The following is a 7611-nucleotide window of genomic DNA, read 5'->3' as shown; positions in this document are numbered from 1 at the left end:
TTGATAAGCTTAGAGATAAATCTCAGATAGGATATTTCTGTACCCAATTTGGTATACCTAAACCATCTTCCACTACTAGAAAAAAATGACATAGATATTCCATAGGTGAGCGCCTTATTGAAAAAAAAAGAGATCTAGATATAGGTCTAAGGAAGAACATGAAATGAGAAAATCCTATAGAAAATCTACTAGATTTTCCAAAAATAGGTCTAAGCGAGATCTAGCGAAAAATAAGTATTACAGATGTGGTAACTTTGGCCATATTTATCCAAACTGTAAGCTTCAAAAGCTTTAATCTTTAGTTCTTGATGATGATGTGCATGATCAAGTTTATGGTTTGTTATACACCTCAGGTTCGTAATCTGATTATAATGCTAAATCTAAATCAAAAAATTATATTGAGGTGCTTGATTTATCTAGTAGTGATAATGCTAATGCTTGTTATAATTTCCAAGGTGATATTGTAACACCTCGAGTCTGTACCCTAGATGCTATATGATGCTCATAATCTTGAAGGACCATAAGCTAACACATGACTGGTACTTGTTGTAATAACTGAATAACAATAATACTGAAATATGCAGAAATTAGACAGAAAATTGGCCATATGGTTTAATACTATAAATAATACTAAATATGGTATCACAATACCAAAATTGAACATCAATACTAAAAACTGAACAACTGTCTGAAAATACTCTAGTCTGAAAAGCCTCTAAATTGTCTGAGCTGTAGAGGTAATGGGACAAGTCCCCAACTAACATCGACTACTAAAAATTAACTGAAATTCTAAAATAAATAATCATTTCCTCGAACTATGACTCACCCCTAACTCTGTATCCTAAAAATCTCAACTGCTAAGGGTGCCCTAAAGCCCGTGCGTCTAAACCTAAGATATAAGACATCATAGCATAAGAGAAAAGTACGCGCCAGTACTTTGAATGTACTAATATGCTAAGTGAGGTAGGCTAAAATGTATGGGTTCATATGCATGAACAATACTGATTGAATGACATGAGCATAGCTGGATGAGAGTACATGCATGGACACGTAACTATAACTGAGATCGTGATAACACTGAATACTGAGTCTGAATACTGATTAACTTATATATGAATATACTGATACTAAATTATTAGTAACTGAATGACTGTATCTGATAGTTTTGAATCTGTGGAACTGTACTGAGTTCCATATTGAGCTGAGTGACTGTATCTGATTATCCTGAATCTATAGAACTGAACTAAGTTTTATACTGAGACTAAGTCTGAAACTAAGACTGTGGAAGGTAATCATCTAACCGATATACCCTCTCTGAAATTATTGGGGTCCAACCTATAACCCCAGTCGGAAGGGTGTCAATACCATGCCACGGGTAGAGACAAGCTGTGAGTTATCCCTCTCTGATTGAAAACTCTTCTGTCAACCCTCATTGTTAGGAAAACTTAAATGAGATATATCAACCCTAGTCTCATAGGGATATTTCTCAACTTACGCTGGCTACGTAGTTCTAGGATGCAAGGATTGCTTCTAAGGACCACACCCTCTACTAGCAGGTGAGCCTCTATCCTTGGGTTCACTCGGTGCTAAATCCTACTCTGACCTGAATAGATACTGGACTAAATTCTAAACTGTACTAGGCTAGACTGAACTGTTTACTGATCGTACTGTATAACTGAACTGAACTGATTTTACTAAACTAAATTGGACTGATTCTAAGTTCTCTGAGTACTGAACTGATTACTAACTGAATTTTGTAAACTGACTGAGTTTACTGAGTTCTAAACTAGATACTACTGTGTTCTGAACTGAATACTGAACTGAGACTGATTACTGAGTACTACTAAATTTTCTTGAGTCATGTAATTGACTGAGATTACTACTGATCGTAACATGACTTTGATTATTCTGTAAATTACACTAGCTCTAGGTAAAAGGCTAAATTATCAGGTATAAATGCCCCCAGGACTCGATAGCTTAAAAATAAAGCCTCACATGATCTTGCTTAGTATAAGCATGCTCATTGAATTCATAATATATCTATAGAGACATCTTATCAAACTCTTTCATGGTCTAACTTGCAAATAAGCTAGCATGCCATGATTTCTTTCCCTAATTAGTTAACATGAACAATTTATCTATCACTTTATGAGCATACATATGCACATAACACTAAACAACAAGTAGAGATCATAATTCAAATCCCTATTGACAATTTCAAGCGTTTTACATGGATCCTCATGATATTACATATATATCAATTAACCGCACATAAAACGTATCATAAAATATGGATTAGAATCTCAATTAATCATTATAAAAATGAACATCATCAAACCCAACATGGAATTCATGAAATCCATAACTGGAACTTTAAAAATAGTTTCTTGGACTCCAACGGTGGAAAGGACCTTTGGATGAACACTTCACATACCTTAGTTGATGAATTTCTAAAAGTTAATCTTGAGTTCTTAAGTTCTTTATTTGAAATTCAAACACCTAGGGTTCTTGTTCTTGAGAAATTTGTGAAAGAAAAAATATAGTTGCTCTCCAAATGGTTTAATTTTGAGTTTTGGGGGGTGAAGGATGTGGTAAAAAGACCTAATTAACCCTGAGGACGTGACCTTTTAATGCCTGTAAAATGTGTTACCAATGAACAGGCCGACACGTCGCGTCATTGGCATCGATGTGATAGCTAATGCACCGCATCAAGTCCACGTCGGCTCACTAGAATTTGCACTGAAGCTAGGGAAAAACTATTTTATCGATGTGATGGCCAACATGATGCAACAAGATTGCATTAACCCACTATTTTGGGCTCTCAAACATGGTCTAAATGAGGTTCAAAAAATCCAAAACTTATCCAGGAACCTCTACTGACATTCCTAATCATAAATTAACTGTAATATCAACATTTAGAGGACATAAAGGTCATGAAATAAGATTGCCAACTTTTGAAGGCTAGAAAAACACAGAGTCTAGATATTTAGCTAGAATTTTCTAATTCTGGGACCCCTTAATAAGCTTAAATGATTGAATTAAGCTACGAATTTTGTAGGGTCTTACAATATTTCCCCTTGGTAATATTCGTCCTCGAATGAGACTGACTAAGCTGAGAGGACTGGTAGACTGAACTTATTTACTGGACATGAACATCTAACACATGATTATATGACAGACATTACTGATAGACTGAACATACAAATCTGATACATGAGTACATGACTGAGCTGATTCGTGAATGCATGACTACGATTTTTGATAACTGAATTTTCCCAAACTGAACATGCATATTTGATGCATGAATACATGACTTAACTAATGCATAAATGCATGACTGAATATGAAACAATAACCGATACCAAGTTCATAAAGGTCATCTAAACATGGAACTGAGTAAGTTTAAGGAAAAACTACTACTTAAACTGAAAAATACTGATGAACCCAAGATCATTTTCAGAGTACGCATGAACGGGATATGAGAATAGGACTAAGACTGGAACATAATACATGAAATGAATATTATAAACTAAACTAAGCCCCTTGAGTACGTGGCGTATGGATGAGAATTGAACTTGAGGGTCAACTTATGAATACCCACTACTCCAAATTAGATTCATCATATGAAAGAAAATTGGAGGTTTAGGACATAAAAGCTTGAGGTTTATAGTGCATCTCTCCCTTGGGACATCTAACGCCTTAAATCTGTTACCCAGAATGCTACATGGTACTCATAACCCTGAAGGACCATAAGCTAATCCATTATTGATAGATGTACCTGAACACTACATAATATACATATATAAATATAGAAACATAAGCTTTAAGGCCATAAGGTTCAAATTTGAAACATAAAATCTGATAAAACAATATTTAAATGGGCTGTAGAAATACCTAAAATTGAAATAAATTGTCTGAATATACTATAGTCTGAAAGCCTCTAAACTATCTAAATAAGGAGTTGATGGAACATATCCCCAACTAAATTTAATTACTAAAATGATAAAGTGTTGATCATTTCCTCTAAAAATGAGGACTTACTGTTAACTTTGATAGCTGGATACTGGAATTCTACTGATACTCTATAGCTCGTGCTTCTAAACCTATGGCGTAAAGTAAAACACCATAGCACAAATATATCAGTACGATTTAATGTACTGGTATGCATGTGAGGTAGGTTGAATGCAAGGGTTCATATGCATGAACAATACAAAATGACTGTATAGCATAAACGTGCGAACACATGCATGAACAAGTAGCTGTAACTGAGCCCATACTGATACTGGGTACTGAGTTCTGAGTTCTGGTTTACTAACATCTAGGTTTACTGATACTGATAAATGAGTATATTAAATCATGGGGAACTTATGGTATTTTACTAATAGAGGAATGATTGTTTCTAACAATTCTGATTATGAACAAATGGTCTGATTTACTGTATCAGGCAGTCCTGAAACTGATTACTGGTAACATGAGTTACTGATAACTGACATAACTAATATAATTGAGATAACTGGTATAACTGATACTGAGTAACTGTATCTACTAGTCTATATTCTGATGGAACTAGCTGAGTTCCATACTGTTATGAGTTGACTGTATCTGACAGTCTTTAATTTTGTTGAACTACCTGAGGTCTATTACTGAGACTGAATGACTATATCTGATAGTCCTGATTTTGTAACTAAAACTGTAGGAAGTAGTTATCTAACTTACATGCCTTAAATAATTGCAATATAGCAGAGTTGGGGTCCAATCTATAACCCCAATTAGAAGGATGTCAATACCGCACCACTGGTAAGGACAATCTATGTGTTACCCTCATATAATAGGTAAATCTAGTGAGAACGGTGGGAACCCTCATATAATAGGTTAAGACACGTCATCTATCCTCATATAACATGCTATGATGAATCAACCTATGCTGGCTAGATAGTTCAGGAACACAAGGATTGCTTCTAAGAATCACACCCTTATATAACAGGTGAGTTCCTATCATTGGGTTCACTCAGTGCTAATTCCTACTCCTATATGAATAGACACTAAATATAATTAACTAAATTAGAATAGATTGATTTCATTGAGTTCTGTTGACTGATTAAATACTACTGAGATTTCTGAATTTACTAAGATTTCCTGAGTCACATGACTAACTGAGTTCTATAGATCATGGCTTGACAGAGGATATCATGAAACATGACACTGGATCTAGGTACATAGATATATTTTTTAGGTACAATTAACCCCAAGACTCGATAGAAGAAAATTGACAAAGCATGACTTTTTTGAATACATAGCAAACATCAATAATTCATACTTCGACAGTTGGGGATATTTCATGAAGCACATTGTTATCATAATCTTGTATATAGCTTAGAATGCACATGATCATATCTTAACTTCATTATTTTAATATCATGATTATTTCATCACGTAATTACATTGCACAACAATACTCATGGATATCATTGTAAACATGGGGGAACACATGCATTCATAACTTGGGTCACAGTCTAACTATCAAGTATAATTTCTTTTCTCCTAGGCATTTTATCAAACTCTTAGGTTGCATGATTTATGGCTTAGGCATGAGCATTAATTTATTATAACCTTACTTTATAATTCAACCCAATTTTATGATTGTTAGTCCACATATTAGTGTAAGATCATAAAGACATAATAAAGGTTCCATCTTGAAATTCATACAACAACAACACAAGAACATAATTCAATTCATATAATGAATATCACAATTCGTAATTTGAAACTTGAATCTTGGGCTTTATGGACGAAAGGGGTCCATGAATGAACACTATTCATATCTTAGATGGAAGATTCTTGATGATTCACTGAGAAATTTTCTTGAACTTTGATCCCCAATAGAAAACCCTAATGTGTTCTTGAAAGGATTTTGAGAGAAAAGGGTGTATTTGGTATAAATGAGGCTTAATTCTGTGTTTAAGCCTTATATAGGATAGGAAAAGTTACCCCTTTGCCCTTAAAAACATAGACATTTAATGACAAAATAACTGGGCATTGACGCTATGAGTGATTCGGCGCGTCGAGGGCTGCGATGCTATACCCGACGTGTTGCGCCATGAACACGTCGAGCCTTAGTTGTTTTGGCTTTAGGAGTCTTCATAACTGGTGACCTGATATTGGGCATATTTATATGCTCAAAGTACCATTATGCACCCAGATTTGAATTTAGTTTAAGAACTGTTGTATGAATTCTTAAGTATAATTCAACTTTTATTCAGTCTTATGCCTAATGGATATGATTAGTACTTTCAAGTGCAAAATCATGAAGAACTGTGCATAATTGGATACAATGAGGATATGAATGTAGTGAAGGAATGCAAGGGACTAAAATTAAGCTGGAAAAGAGAAGTTGAGAAGAAGAAATCCTCATTTGAAGACACTTTGTGTCGCGATGAGAAACAGAATAGCAATGGTCGAATTCCAGTAAAGGTTCACAAAAGCCCCGTGTTGCAGAGAAATTTTATTAGATTTGGTGACCTGAAGGTTTAGCGCATCGTGGAGAATGATCATTTCACAATTGTCCCAATTTAGTGGCTCACCGGGATAGTAGCGTGTGCGGTGAGGGTGCATTTTACAATTCTTGGGGAATACTTGAGCTCCGCGATTTCCCAGATTTTAATGGAAAATAGAAATCTTATTCATGGCGCGACGTGCCGGGTGGACAAATCGTGAATATTTTAAGTATTTTTTGTCCCAACTATAAAAGAAAAAATCCAAGATAATGTGGGGGACTTTTTTTAAGCAGAGCAGGGGCGGAAAAACAGAAATTTCTCTCTTTTAGGGTTCATAAACATTCTTTTGAATTTCTTTATTTCAAGGATTGATTTGGGTATGATTTGTTACTTATTTTGGAGGGTTAATTCATGCATGAGTATCCAAACACCCCCTTTTTGGGGTTGAGGCTAAGAACATGAGTACTATTTAATATTCTTATTCATAGTTTCTATTTGGATTATCATATGGGTTGTTCCTAATTTATTGAGCTTACTATTTTAATGATTGACAACCATTACAATAAATTTATATTTCTATGTGAATCCGGGAGGAGAATCATAGGATAGAACGAAGAAATTAGGGAGTAAGGTTCTTATTCTTTTATAAAATAAAGGATTTGAATTAGCATCTAGGATAGAGATAAACCTAGAAATCTTGCTTGGTTCACTTGTAGGAAGACAACTTCATGAATCTAGAAGATTTGTTGTAACTCTGCGGGAGTTGTAGTTACAACATTCAATAGATAGAAGATCTGAGATCGGGAGACTAAGATTATGGCATAAACCTTCCATCAACCCTATAACCAATTAGACTGTGAATAGAATAGAGAATTGTATGATTGTTCAAAATAACTCAACCCTAGAATTGTCCTCATTATTGATTACCACTATTGCTTACTTTTCTTTAGTTGTCATAAATTAATTCTTGTTTAGTAATTTAAATTTTATTTACAAAAGCATATTAATCTTGATACAATCAAACACTTAATACTCAATTGTCTTGAACTAAAGATTGAATAAATTTCTAGTTTATTGATCCTCAAGGGAACGATATTTGACTGTCTAAGTCATTATA

Source organism: Capsicum annuum, chromosome 5, assembly GCF_002878395.1.
Source record: "Capsicum annuum cultivar UCD-10X-F1 chromosome 5, UCD10Xv1.1, whole genome shotgun sequence".
NCBI classification, from domain to species: domain Eukaryota; kingdom Viridiplantae; phylum Streptophyta; class Magnoliopsida; order Solanales; family Solanaceae; genus Capsicum; species Capsicum annuum.
The sequence above is the reverse complement of the archived record's forward strand: the minus strand, read 5'-3'. Positions refer to the sequence as shown.